Source organism: Bos indicus x Bos taurus, chromosome 2 (assembly GCF_003369695.1).
Source record: "Bos indicus x Bos taurus breed Angus x Brahman F1 hybrid chromosome 2, Bos_hybrid_MaternalHap_v2.0, whole genome shotgun sequence".
NCBI classification, from domain to species: Eukaryota; Metazoa; Chordata; class Mammalia; order Artiodactyla; family Bovidae; genus Bos; species Bos indicus x Bos taurus.
The window spans coordinates 2,688,131-2,703,673 of NC_040077.1; the positions used below are offsets into that span (position 1 = coordinate 2,688,131).

At 42.4% G+C, this 15,543-nt stretch overlaps 1 non-coding gene across 1 annotated transcript; it reads right to left on the bottom strand.

Moving 5' to 3' along the window:
* Positions 1-2,354: 2,354 nt before the first annotated feature.
* On the bottom strand, positions 2,355-2,484 carry LOC113881717. Its single transcript, XR_003508126.1, has one exon. It is a non-coding gene; the product is annotated as a small nucleolar RNA SNORA19 (small nucleolar RNA).
* Positions 2,485-15,543: the final 13,059 nt, after the last annotated feature.

Sequence of the window (15,543 nt, forward strand, 5' to 3'; positions counted from 1 at the left end):
TCACTTGAAAATGTGACCTAAAGGCAAAATGTAAAAAATTTTCAGAAGAATATAAAACCTTCCAAAGTAATGATTAGTTTGTGTAAGAAATTAAAACAGCAAATTCATAGTATTTTGGAAATTATTGTAATAAAAAAACAATAAAGATGAAAATACAACTAAAAAAAAAAAAAGAAAAATAATGGGTTTGTCCCACTCTTGTGGTTAATGAGGTTCAGTAACAGATCTTTTCTCCCCTTAGTCAATTGACTCTAGTCAGAGGCTACATTAACCTACCTCCAATCTTAAACCAGTGCACTAGAGACTAAGTTCAAGGCCTCCCTCCAAGCACACCCCTTCTTACTTGCTTTATTCTCAGTAGATGCAAAACGAAGCAACCCCTTGAGTACCATGTACTCTCCCTTCCCAGGTTTATCTGTGATGTCCCTTGACACCTTTGATGATTTTAGGGAATCAGGGTGAATATCTGAAGTATAAGATATTTTTCCAGCATGATTCAGGCTTTCTTGCCCCTTTTCCTGTAACTCCCAATAGAGTGGTGTCCTCAAGACACAAAGAGCCAAGGAGGAGCAGTGATGGGCGAATTAGCATCTGGTTCCAAATGCCCTGTGTAGGGTCTTATCCAGGACTGGTTGGATCATGTGACTTAGACTTGTGTGGGGTTTCTTGCTTCCAGTATCCAAGTCTGTTCTCTGGTGGGCCCTAATCCTAGGAGATGACTGATGGTTCCACAGTGCTTCAGGTGGGAGGAAGTAAACTGAAGGCACAATGGCCAGCCTTGTTCCAAGGAAAAAGACACAGAACCGGGTCGGGAGGGGATTGGAGGGAGAGATAGAGAAGACAGGAGGAACAGGGAAAGAAGACTTGACCTCCCCATCTGTCCCCTAAGTTCATCTTTCAGACTTCTCTGGTGGTCCAGTGGTCAAGACTCCACGTGCTTCCACTGCAGAGGGCACAAGTTTGATTCCTTGTTGGGGAACTAAGATCCAGCATGCCGCAACGTGAAGCCAAATAAATAAGTCAAATTAAAAATGACATTTAATAGAAGTTCTTTTATTTTTTATTTTATTTTATTTTATTTTTTTATGTGTACACCCGTGGTGGATGCATGTTGATGTATGGCAAAACCAATACAATATTGTAAAGTAAAAAATAATAATAATAATATTTAAAAAAAATAGAAGTTATTTTAAAATGCTCCATGACAGTAGAAGATTCAAGTGTAAGTGGTCTACCAAAAATCTGAAAAGCAGAAAGAAATGAAGGGCAGAAAAGAGAGGACAATATAAAAAGATAAGAGAAGACAAAAAAGAAAAGTAAGGGGAGAGAGCAGAGTAGATGGTAGAGAGGGCAGAGGGAGGGAGTGGAGGAGTGGAGGAGGGGAAAGTGGAAGAGCTCCTACCAGAGCCTGACAAACTGACAGTGCTGGTGGTGGAGGTGTGCAGGGGGTGGGCACCTCTGTAGGTGGGAGCGTACTTTCTAGTGGAAACAGGGATTAGCTGCCGGCATTGTCATTTGCCTTCTACGGTCTACTCCTTGTGTGTAACACTGTCAGCCACCTCCTATTCTAGGATGACGTACATCTCTGTGATCTCTACAACCAAAAGAGTGCCTGGAAGAGAGAAGATGCTCAGGTGGGAAAAGGAAAGAATGATGGATTTTGTTCAACATCTAAAGTAAAAGACTAACAACCACAGACCCAAATAGGTTAACCCTTTGCAGATAAAGACTGATTGCACTCTCTGTTTGTCATCAAACCATAGCAGATGGGATTCAAGGTCAATAAAAGGTCACTTCACTCTTCTCAAGACTGTTTCTTTAATAACACAGGAGAGAGCAACTGAGATTCACACCTGGAAAGGCCCCTCTAAAGGCTTCCTGGTAGTGCAGGGGAAATGGCATGGGTTAGAAGCTGCTTTCTACATGGTTGACCCCCATCTCAATTCTTTAGCCAGAGAGACCAGCACAAGTCAGACTAGACCACCATCACACTGCTTGGCCCCAGCTGGGGCCATGCTTAGCATGTTTTTTCTTCATGCTTAGAAAAAACAAGGGATGAACTAATCTTAGTCCCAAGGTCTCCTTATCTTTGAAGTTCAGGGTTCAGGCTGCAGCCTCTGAACTTTTCTTGCTCCCTAAGATTCTTTCCCTTCATGTCCTTCAGGACCCCCTGACTCCACCCTCTCTCTTGGTATTTCACCTGGGTGTCCCTGGGTCATGCGTACTTTCTTGCAAAGTCTGCAAAGGGTCCTTATACTCCTCACCAGTTATCCCTGATCTGATTAATGGTTCAAGAGCCAAACTGCACTCTCTGTGGTAACCCCACATTCTTACAAAGAGGAAGATTTTTAAAAATTTGTGTGAAGGAGACTGTCAGCATTACTATTTAGTTATACTGCTAATTAACCTTCAACTATTTGTATAGCACATAAGTAATAACACTGCTTATATATGCAAGAGAAGTCTGATCACTGCAATGTGCATGACAAAGAGATTATTTAAATGAATGCCTTTAAAATGTACCAATTTAATAAATAGCAAAAATATCATTTGACATTTATTTTTGTGGGCCACCATTATAGACCATCACATCTTGCTGCCAGTTGTGAGACTTTCTTCAAGCACAGCTACCCTGGATAATCTAACAAGTATATATGTCATACATATACATAGCATGTATCAATTTTTTCAAGCCTCACAACAACCCCTCCAAAGAAGGTAAATCCCTTTTACAAATGAATTTCTTAATACACAAATCAATTAGGCAGCTTGGAGCATATGGTGACTGAGTGACAAAGCTGACAAACCTATACTGTGATGTGCTCTGGAGTTCATGCTCTGCTCACTGGACTGGGCCCCTCTTTCCTATGCTATTGGTCAGTGTCTTTCCACTTACAATTAGTGTGAGTCTGTGTTCTCATCTACAGAGCTTCTGGAATGCCAGTCTCTGGATGGCACAGTGCTACTCTTAGGGTAATTAATTCTTCTTTCATTAGTTCATTCATACTACGTAGACTAGGACAAGAAATATTTCAAAGAAAAACTTCAAAGTGACATTTGGGGATTTTCAAGGAAATTCTATATTCCACCACTTGATTTTGTATTTCTAAAATAATGTCTGTTAATGACTGCCTTTTGTTATGCTATCAATGTTTTTAGTGACCACTCCTTCCTATAAAACAAGGCATTCAGATTTCAAGCAAATTGGAGGGAGATCTCACATTGAATAAGAAGAATGAAAAAGATGCTCAGACCTGCAAATTCAGGATACAGAATAGAGAACATGGATTCTGAAATATCCTGTTCTGCCTGTTGTGGTTACAAACAGAATCAGTACTTAGTGCGATGGGAGGCATCCTGTGAAGGTGAGTCATGTGAGAGAAGTGAGTTATTGATGCAGTGGTCATAACATCTCTCAACTACAATGGTTTCCTCTGTTAGCTTCCCAATAATTGAGTATTTCTAATTTAGTTAGTTCACAATTTGTACCCTTTCTGTGCACAAGATAAATTACTGCAAGCTTGAAAAGCAGAGAACCTGGAAACATATTGAGTATAAAGAGAGATTTGACAAAAATGCAGCCAGAATGGGGCTGGCTGGCCATGGTCAGGTCTAATCAACTTCTGTCACAAAGGGGCTGTTGTCTCTGACCTTGTGTGTGTGTTGCATTCCAGGCCACTATTCAGGCAGTCCTACACAATTTGTATAGAAATAAATTAAATAAACAACTATCCAGGGAGCTTACTCCCTGAGCAGAAGAATACTGTTAACTTCAGTGTTTATGTGCTGGCCAAGAATTAAACCACTGCTACAGAGTACGTAGGGTTTGTAGGTTAGAAGAGTTTTTCAGTAAGAAAACTGAAGCTCAAAGAGGAAAATGAAGATTTGCTCAAATTCTTGAAGGTGGTTGTTGGTAGGGGCAGGACAATTCAGGTCTTTTGATCAAATTCATTTTTCAATCCCTCTGTGATGCCCAACATCAATGTCAGGTAGCCTTCCTGGGTATAGGCTTCTTGTTTTTGATGTATGCAGTGAGCACCAAGATCTGCTTTTGGAGAAGTGGCTACCCACTACTCCAGAGGCTGCCCACTACTTCCCTGGGTCGGTGACTGCAGACGAGGTGAGCTTTCCTCAGAGAAACTGGTGGGTTGGAACTTCTCCCCATTTCATGAGTTTGATTAATTGGAACAAATCCCTCAAGCATCTTGATAAAATTATATACTCTTTCCACTAATTTCCAGCTATTATTAATTATTCCTAAAGTAGTTTTAGTATCAAAATATATTAGAACAGCTTTCAGTTCAGTTCAGTTCAGTTGCGCAGTCGTGTCCGACTCTTTGCAACCTCATGAATTGCAGCATGCCAGCCCTCCCTGTCCATCACCAACTCCCAGAGTTCACCCAAACCCATGTCCATTGAGTCGGTGATGCCATCCAAAAATCTTATCCTCTATTGGCCCCTTCTCCTCCTGCCCTCAATCTTTCCCAGCATCAGGGTCTTTTCAAATGAGTCAGCTCTTCCTATCAGGTGGCCAAAGTATTGGAGTTTCAGCTTCAACATCAGTCCTTCCAATGAACACCCAGGACTGATCTCCTTTAGGATGGACTGGTTGGATCTTCTTGCAGTCCAAGGGACTCTCAAGAGTCTTCTCCAACACCACAGTTCAAAAGCATCAATTCTTCGGCACTTAGCTTTCTTTATAGTGCAACTCTCACATCCATACATGACTACTGGAAAAACCATAGCCTTGACTAGATGGACCTCTGTTGACAAAATAATGTCTCCACTTTTTAATATCCTGTCTAGGTTTGTCATAACTTTCCTGCCAAGGAGTAAGCGTCTTTTAATTTCATGGCTACAATCACCATCTGCAGTGATTTTGGAGCCCAGAAAAATAAAGTCAGCCACTGTTTCCATTGTTTCCCCATCTTTTTGCCAAGAAGTGATGGGACCATATGCCATGATCTTAGTTTTCTGAATGTTGAGCTTTAAGCCAACTTTTTCACTCTCCTCTTTCACTTTCAACAAGAGGCTCTTTAGTTCTTCTTCCTTTTCTGCCATAAGGGTGGTATCATCTGCATATCTGAGGTTATTGGTATTTCTCCTGGTAATCTTGATTCCAGCTTGTGCTTCATCCAGTGAAGCACTTCATATGATGTACTCTGCATATAAGTTAAATAAGAACAGCTTTAACACACTTTAAATTCATCTCATGAAGTGAATCTGAATTGGGTTCTAGACCTTTGGAAAGGTGGCTACTAGAACTCCTCCTGGAAAAATTTTATTGCCTTTGTTCCCTCTTGGAGTGGTATGATGCCAGCTGTGCTAAGTTGCTTCAGTCATGTCTGACTCTTTTCAATCTTATAGAACATAGCCCACTAGGTTCCTTTGTCCATGGGATTCTCCAGGCAAGAATACTGGAGTGGATTGCATTCTCTTCTCCAGGAAATCATCCCCAGCCAGGGATCAAACCCATGTCTCTTCCATCTGCTGCATTGACAGGTGGGTTCTTTACCACTAGCGCCAGCTAGGAAGCCTCATGTATGGGCAACAGTTTACTTCTAATTCTCCTGCCTGTTTTATCCTTATTCAGAGCAAAGAGAAAACCAGGAAACACTAAAACAAAAGTTTTGAAAACAAATCCATTTGATTCTGGATAGACAGATCATGCTGTAATAACTAACAACCACCAGACTTCAGTCTTACACAACAAAAGTTTATGTCTCAACCCCCTCATGGAAAGTCCATTCTAGAATATAGGCAGCTCTCTGGAGCTGCTTTTACTGCTTCATCCAGGAAGAGACACCTGTGCTTGATGCTCTTATTCCATTGACCAGACATGTTCATGGCCCCACTTAGTGCACACTGCAAAGAGCTGGGACTGTAGCCATTTGTGCGCTTGGTCAGGAAAGAGGCCTGTATACTGTGAGTGCTTAAGTCTGTATGAGTTTGAGTAAACTCCAGGAGTTGGTGATGGACAGGGAGGCCTGGCATGCTGTGATTCATGGGGTCGCAAAGAGTCAGACATGACTAAGTGACTGAACTGAACTAAACTGAAGCTTAAGTTCCCACCCTCAGACTCTGTTCCTACCCTTGCACAGTCTCTCTTGTGAAGATTGCCTTATTCCAGCATCCTGAAAGTGCTGACCTTTGCCACAACTCTTATTTTCCACATCTGATGGGAAAACTGGTCTTGTCAACCTCACCCCTTTAATACCTTCAGTGTACACCTTTGTCTTTATTTCTAATAAGTCCTCATCATGGCTAGAAAGTATCTCTATTAGTAATGTTCCATTCCAGTCTATTATCCATCTACAGTAAAGATAGTTCTTTAATATAAATCTGATTTTGTCATTCATCTTCTCAACAACCTTTAGGGAACACTTATAGTTTTAGGTTCCTTGTAAGGAAAGCTATGACAAACCTAGACAGTATATTAAAAAGCAGCACCATCACTTTGCCAAGAAACGTCTGTGTCATCAAAGCTGTGGTTTTTCCAGAAGTCATGTACGGATGTGAAAGTTAACCATAAAGAAGGGTGAATGTTTAAGAATTGATTCTTTTGAACTGGAGGTTACTGGAGAAGATTCTTGAGAGTCCCTTGGACTGCAAGGAGATCAAACCAGTCAATCCTAAAGGAAATCAACCCTGAAGATTCATTGGAAGGACTATGCTGAGGCTGAAGCTCCAATACTTTGGCCACCAAATGTGAAGAGCCAACTTATTGGAAAAGACCCTAATGCTGGGAAATATTGAGGGCAGGAAGAGAAGGGGGCAACAGAGGATGAGATGGTTGAATGGCATCACCAACTCAGTTGACATAAGTTTGACAAAATTCTGGGAGATAGTGAAGAACTGGGAAGCCTGGTATATTGCAGTCCATGAGATCACAAAGAGTTGGACATGTCTTAGCAACTGAACAACAATAATAATAGATTCAAGCTTTGGTCCAAGCTCCCTAGAGGTTAGGCCTCCATGGCACTCCCTTTCATGGCCCATTCTCATCCTCCACCACACCACAGCCTGCCCTTTAGTCTGGGCACATGGGATGAATTGCCCATGTGCAATTCAAAGGTGTGAAAACCCTTTGAAAAACACAACGCCTTTGCACAAATCTCCTCAATTTGCTAGAGTTCCTAATCCCTTCTCTACCTCATTCTTCAAAACCCACTTCACATATCAAACCTTTGTCTAGCTGCCAACCAGAAGGCATTTACCCTTTCTCTGTGATCCTTTTTTTGTTAGTCACTGTTATAAATTTGTCCAACTACATTTTAATCATTATTTCAAAGGCCTACTTTGATGAATCCAGGGAGACAACTTGAAGGCAGGGCTTTATTTACAGCCATGTGTCTTACAGGACCAGGCAAACGAATTGCCACATGTCAGGAAATCAGTGAATGACTGTGGAATGAAAAACTCTGGAACACCATCTATCAAATGGAGCAAGACGTTTGAGTAATCACAGCCTCACGTGTCTGTATGTACCTGTGTGAATTGTTTATGTGAGCATCTATGTGTAATCAAATTTTTCTTAACTTTCTAAATCATTGTGAGGTGCCCATCTTGGTAAGGTATCTTTAGAACTGTGGTTATGGAATGAGAAAAGACAATGGCCTTCAAACCTTGTGCTTATCTAGGGAGGAATTAGATAAAGGCCCTCCAAGAGAGGCCTTCCAAGAAATGCCCACAGTTCTGTTTCTGGGCAACTGGATCTCACTGGGGCTGTAGATAAGAAATTTTTGTCAAGTTGAGAATTGTGTCATTCCACACTTGGACTTTAAGTCTCTGTCATTAGGCCTGGGAAAGTTGCTCTAATTTGATCTGGTCAAATTGCCTGAAGTCTCCACTGGACTAAGGTATGGCAAGAATAGATGACAGGAAAGCAGTGCTCCAGCCAAGCAGAAGGACAGGGAGTGAGTTGGAGTCTTCTTTTGCCAGGAGCCTCCTACTATAATGCATGAGCAGTCACAGTTCTGCTCATGAGTCTCCTTTGACTGCTTCTTTCCTCCCACACCCCTCTCTCCATCCCCTTACTCTGAACTGTGGCATTTCCTCAAAATAGAGTGTACTATTCATGCCTTTCCTTGCCTGTCCTTCCTGACTTAGTGCCTCAGCTATTGATTCAAAGCCCCTCTCATGCCTGTCCCAGCCTGGTTACTTTTCTTTTTCTTTCCTCTGTGCCTGTCCCCCTAGTTCCTCCCCCATTTTTATACTGTCAGTAACACTACCTACGTTCATCTACCACTGGCCCAGAAGCCCTTCTCAGCCAGTTACCAGATCTGATTCATCTGTCTCTCACAACAAAATTCACAGCTCCCACAGAGCACTTGGTCAGCAGCCTCTTGTGAGAGAAGGAGAAGGGGTTGGGTGGGCAGCTTAGTGAATATGGGAGTGGGTATAGGTCCACATGGGTGGATGAATGGTGGTAAGGGAGGGGGTGGGTAGCTTAGTATGTGGGGAGGGTGTGTTCATGAGTTAGGTAGATGGTGCATGAGTGCAGGGGTTAGGAGTGAGTACATGAGTGAGCTGGAGTGGGCAGTGAGCAAGCAGGCAAGTCAGTGGGGGAATGGGGGTGTCAGTGGGCATCTGAGTGATTCGGGGGTTGAATAGGTGGGTCAGATGTGGAGGGCAAGGATATAGTGGAGTGGAGTGGAGAAGAGAGCAACATGACAAAGCCAAAGTGGGAGCCAGAGCCCTCACTCTCAGCATCTATGCCCCCAACCCTCTCTCTGAATAATAGTTCCTGTCACTTCACACCCTCACTGTCCCCCAATTTATTCAAATATGTGCCAAAGGTTCATTCAGAAGCAGAAGGTGCAGACCACGTGGAACCTCCTTCAGCCCAGAGACTGGTGTGGAGGAAGGCAGCTTCTGCTGGACCCTTTACCACAGTCCCTGGCAGAGAAGAGGTGACAAGGCTCAGGATGAACATCTCCTTTCTGGCAGAGCCCTCACATTCAGCTGTGGCACCAAGAGAGTCCTGTAGATGACAGGGTACATGCACTACACAGGCCCACTGATGTGACCATGGACGTGGCTTTTTGAGAGCAGAGGCGGTGTCCTATTCATCCGTGAGTCCTCAGGACCCAGCTCAAAGCTGACAGATGGGGGCTCAGAGACTAGGAAGCGAAGGGTTGAAGGGAGAGGACATCAAATGCACTGGAGAAAATAACCACCTCTCTGATGTTAATGTTTACATTCACAAGCTGAGAGCCCTGAGAGGACCTAGCACTACATTACTTCTGGATTTGAAAAATAAATTGTAACTGAAAAACTGAGGGCATTAAAAGAATTATAGCAAGTTGGGTGGTGCTTGGAGTCTTAGTTCATAATCAGACTGAAATCACAAGCAATGTCAGTGGGTGAGAATGCTATTTCCCTAATGGTAGAACCTTAAGAAAAACACATTTTGAAAGTTAACAAGCAGGGAAGAGACAAAAAGAAACATGATTTGTTTAAAAAACACATGGAGAAAGAATTCTCAACAGATTCACAGCATTAGTAATTCTGATTGTCTGATATTTGTGTGGCAAGGACAGCCCACCGACTGATTTATGAAATCTCATTAATGGGCAGTTACAAATTTCATTGCTTTTATTAACTGCTTGAAGTGTTATTTACTTGATTGAATTACAGTTCTGGCCATCAACACTTTGAAATAACAGCCCAGTTAATTAACATGGCATTACCGTGGCAGTGCCATGACTATCCTTGGAGGATTACATCATCACCAAACCATCCCGGGTGACGGATGCACCCGAGGTAAGTGCCACCAGAACCAGCAGTATTGGAGTATCATTGCACACCTTACCTTATGGGGCTTCTCACCAATACATCTTCTATTCAGGGAATGAGAAGACCTCCTTCAGGGTTCTTAATGTCCCTTCAGTGGACCCCAAGTCTAAAACAGGAGGGATCCAACTTGATCTGATGTGTGCCAGGTGACCTAGGTAAGGTATCTCCTTGTAACTTTGTTACAGGAGGGTGCATGTTTCTGTCTATATTTACAAACGAGAAAATTAATGTTAAAGTGACTCACTGACATGCCCACATACTACAGCTGTTAAATGGTGGAGTGGAGCTGGACTCACATTACTCTGGCCCACAAGCAACCTGATCTGTCATCTTTCAGGAACTTTCTCAAGCATCAGAATAGGAGGCTACATCAAAGGGTGTGAGTTTTCTGTTTCCACAGTGTGGCAGTGCCGTGACCTCTGCCACCAGCCAAGTTGCCATGGAGGTCTGTGGGCATGTTTTGGATCACATATCAAACCATCAGACTCCTCACAAGAAAGCTCACCTCTGGTGCAGAGTGAAGTCATGAGTTGCCTGATAAGCTGAGCCTCTCTTTTGGTGAACAGCTTCTGCTACAGTCACTTTTAGATTTTTTTTTTTTTCCTTTTTACAAGAAATGCACAGTGTAATAACCATCTAGCTCCTTTATTTCTCAGTGGAGCTGTGTGTGTTCAGCACTGACCTCACTGGCCTTGCATTTGGCTGGAAGCAATGCTCTTATTAAATCAGAAACCAAAGAGGACCCCTGCCCCTTAACCCTGACCCCAAGACAAGCCTGAGGCTGGCCTCATCCTGACATCACCAAGGAGTCTGGCATTTAAATGCCAACATCTCTCCAAAGATCTGTGATGAAAGCAGTAGGCCGTGCACAACTTTTTATACTTCATTTCCCATTATAAGAAAAAAAGGGAAAATGTCAGAGGAAATTCAGTTCTGAAACCCAAGGCAAATTTCTCATTGGGCAGAGAGGGATACAGCCATGAGGTGACTTCAAGAGACATTGGAGCCCCTCCAAAGTCACCTCATGTCCTCAGACTGCTGGCTGCAATCTTGCCATCAAAGTGGCTGGCCACTGCTGAGTATCTGCTATGTGCCAAGGACTGTGCCTGAGCTTTTGCATGCTCTTTCTCTGTTCCTCTACCTCCTTATCTATCCTGAAAACCAGATGGAATAGCAAGTCTGAGAAAGACTGGCTTGGCAAAACGGGGAGAAATCCAGATCCTGCCAGACATGTGGCTTTGGCATGGTGATATCCCCACTGTCCGGAGGTTGGTGATCAGCCTGCAGCTTCAGAAATGAAATTCAGTGAAGAGGGCCTTCATTCATTCAGTAAGTGTTTGTTGAGTAGCCCTTTGGAAAGCTACTTGCTAAGTTCTTAGGATTTACTGGTGCATAATGGAGGAGTTTCTTCATAGAGTTTCTCTTCTGGTGGGGAATCTGAAGGCAAACAAAAATGGTAATTGCAGACCACAGTGCTTGCTTGAAAACAACAGTATAGATGAGAGAGAGAGAAGGTGGGTGGGATGAAGGGGAACAGGTGCCATTAATCAGTTCCTGAAATGACACCCAGAGTATCAGTTAATTAATTCACTGGGAGAACAAAGTGCAAATAGGCCTAGACCCTGTGCTGTTACCAGTGTTTTCTCTGAGATAGATCAATGAACTCAAAACAGAGATGAGAAAGTGCTTGACCAGTTGGAACTTGAACAGATGAGTTCAATGTAGAAATAGCATGTCCAACTATGGCATATCCACTGAGCCAGCCTGGTGTCTGTGTTACCAACTTGGGAATATTTGAAGGTCCTCTGGACCACACTGACCTGGGGACTCCTGCATTTGTCTTTTTGACTCTGCTTTTGTGACCCCTTGTACCTCTCTTCTGACTGACTTCACCTTTCTATAAGCCTCTTTACTTATTGTTTTCCTAGCTTAGCTTCTCAAGAAATCAGGGGCTGGAAAAACAAATTTGCATTAGGAACAAGAAGGTAGGAAAATGTCTCAGAGAAGAGAAAATCAAGGCAAGGATGAGTATGGGGCTAACTCTCATGAGTACAGGAATCCAGGGAAATTCCTGAAGAGGTCTATGAACACTTTCTCAACTCTTGACCCAACTTGGTAAAGGGTAGCCCAAGGTATTAATTCTGTGATGTTTCTAGGCTGTACAAGCATCAAGGCTAAGGTACACAGATGCCCCGGCTGTAACAACAGAAGAATTCCAAGGCATAAAGTAGTAGTAGTAGTAGTAGTGAAAGTCTCTCAGTCATGTCCCACTCTTGCGACCCCATGGACTGTAGCCCACCAGGTTCCTCTGTCCATGGGATTCTCCAGGCAAGAATACTGGAGTGGGTTGCCATTTCCTTCTCCAGGGGATCTTCCCCACCCAGGAATTGAACCCATGTCTCCTGCACTGCAGGCAGATTCTTTACTGACTGAGCTAGGAGGGAATCCCTAAGGCATAAAGGGGGAGACCCAAAACACAGGTCGGAGGTAAGGCTCCATTCAGTAGCACCTGGTAAAGCAGCCCTAACAGTAGTGGCTGGAGTGAGATGAGACTTAGAGGACCTGAGTGGGGCACAAGAGATGCCCTGCACATATTAGTAAAATCCTTCATTTTTAAGTCAAACTATTGACTTAGAATTTGACCAATATCCTACTTTAACCAGTTACTCTTCAATTAGGTTTACTTGCTTGGCAGTTATTCCATGTCTTGAAGCTGACTTGGCCCATCCCTGCTTTTTACACACAAACTTAGCAGTTTATTTCTATTAGGCCAACCAGAGTCTCCAATTTATAAATGCCCCATTAAAACAGATAAATAAACATTTATAACAAGGCTCAGAAACAAGGAGTTTGCCTCAATTCACCACACCCATTGATGTTGAGTGAGGCCTTGAACATAGAGTTTGCTACATTTTGACCACAGTATGCTGCCAAGAGGCCTGCTAAATTTTGAAATTTTACATATTTTTATTTGGATTGCTTCAGTGAATTCTTTTCTTTTAAATCAACTTGTTTTCTTGTTTGTCTTAATAAACCTTTTAATGCTTCTTTATTGCCTGTAGAAGAGCTTGTGAACACCTTACATCACTTTCAAGATTCTCCAAGAACTACCCAAACAACATTCCCTTCCTGATAAACAGTCAATGGAATGACTGACATCTCTTAGACACTTTTAAGACTGTTATAGTCCCTGAGTTTACTATTTCTGGTACTTGGCATTCCCTCTACTTCTGTATCTCCTAAAATAATGAATGGGATTAGTCAGTGGGTGGAGGTTGAATGAATTTGAAAAGCATAATGGGAAAAGCCAAGGTTACTTGGAATATAATGTTAAATATGGAACCCTGCTGAAGTGAATGAGGGGGACTTTAGAAAAAGTCCTCAATTGTCTTAGGAAAAGCCAGAACTTGGGTGAAAAGACTGTTAATAGACATCTGTGTTTGGAGGACACTAGAAGTGAGGACTCAGAAGGAAGTAAGGGACATGTGATTGGAACTGAAGGAAGAACACTCTTGTTATGCAGTGGTCGCAGTCTTAGCAACACTGTACCTTGCACAATCTCAGAGATATTTAAAGAGTTAGGAGAATCAGTAAACTACTAGTGGTTTGAAGATGGATATGCAGTATGTTGGGGAATGCAGTTGGTCTAAAGAGTTGAAAAAAAAAATCTCACCTGATTGCCACAGACATGGGGTTCTATAGGTACAAGGAACTGAATTTTGCCAGAAAACCTAATCAACTTAGATAAGAACCCAGGCTGGTCAGCACCTTGTTTTCAGCCTTGTTAGACTCTAAGGAGAGGAACTGGGTGAATTCAACCTACAGGGCTGTGTTGTTTTAAGTCCCTGAAAGTGAAAGTCGCTCAGTCAAGTCTGTTTCTTTACAACCCCATGGACTATACAGTCCACAGAATTCTCCAGGCCAGATTACTGGAGTTCCCTTCTCCAGAGTTTCTTCCCAACCCAGGATTGAACCGAGATCTCCCACATTGCAAGCAGATTCTTTACCAGCTGAACCACCAGGGGAGCCCAATTAAAAGTCAACTGATTGGCTAGGTTCTTGTCAGTTATCTCTGCAGCCTCGCAGGCAGCACAGTGCTTCTGCTCAGTCATGTCCAGTTCTTTGCAACCCCATGGACTGTAGCCTGCTAGGCTTCTCTGTCCATAGAATTTTCCAGGCAAGAAAACTGGACTGGGTTGTCATTTCCTCCTCCAGGGGATCTTCCTGACCCAGTGACCATACCCGCATCTCCTGTCTCTTGCATTGCAGGAGGATTCTTTACCCACTGACCTATGGGGAAAGTCCCTGGTTTTTGGTAATTTGTTCCAGCAGCAATGGATAAACATTACACTAAAACACATTGCACTTCTTAAATCTGTTCTGTGTATCTTTCTTGTTTTGGGACAATTCTCATCCACTCTCACATATGTTTCTTCTAACCCATTCTTCCTGTCTCCCCTTTTGTTCTCAAATTATATATGGAATTTAGAGAGATGGTAACGATAACCCTGTATGTGAAACAGCAAAAGAGACACAGATGTATAGAACAGAGTTTTGGACTCTGTGCGAGAGGGAGAGGGTGGGATGATTTGCAAGAATGGCATTGAAACATGTATAATATCATATGTGAAATGAATTGCTGATCCAGGTTCGATGCATGACACAGGATGTTTGGGGCTGGTGCACTGGGATGACCCAGAGGGATGGGATGAGGAGGGAGGTGGGAGAGGGATTCAGGATGGGGAACACGTGTACACCCATGGCAGACTCATGTTGATGTATGGCAAAACCAATACAATATTGTAAAATAATTAGCCTCCAATTAAAATAAATTTATATTAAAAATGTATGCTAGATATTTTCACTGTGTTCTTTTGTTGTTGCTGTTTGTTTTAATGCATGTTTGTCTAGTTTTCCCCCTTATTCATATTTAGATAGGTAATGAGAGTTTATTCTACTAGCTTATCTTTCAGTTTAACAATCCTACTTTCAACTTTGTCCAACCTACTGAGTTCTTAATTGCATTTTTGTATCTCAGTTTTAGAAATTTCATTTGATTCATTTGGGTATATTCTAGTCCTTTAATGAATTTATCCATCTTGCTATCTATTTTCTTGACCCTATTATTATGGTTACAGTTATATCTTGGTATATTTTCCATTGTTATATTCCTATTGTTGGATTTGTGGCTATTTTTTTTTTTCTTCCATCCTTAAGTCTCCAAGGGATCTGCTGAGTCACTATTTTCTGCTTGACTTTCTCCTGGGCTGCTCCTCCTTTAACCCACAGTATTTAAGCAGCATAACTTCCATGATGTTGAACTTAGAGACTTTTTAAGGATGTTAGACACTAAAGTGCAGGCTCCTTGGAAACCTTTTACTCCACCTTGCAGAGAAGGAAACAGCAGGACCTTTAGTCATAGAAGGATTTGATGGGCCAAGCCCAGAAGTAAAATGCACCATTTTTGTTCATAATCCATTGGATAAATGTGATCACCTCAACGACAAGGAAGGATGAAAAGTGTGGTCTATACTGGTGCCCAGAAAGAAAGAAGACAGAAAGCCTGGTGGTGTCATGGTCTAGACTTAGTAGGTATTTGCTGAGTCTAATAACAATGGAAATGTTTCAAGATAAACCAAATGATGTTTGAATATGACTTCAGGCTCAGTCATCCCTGTTCAATTCCTGAATGTGATTTATTTAAGAATTTCCTACAGCAAAATGATAAACAAAAATATAAAAAGA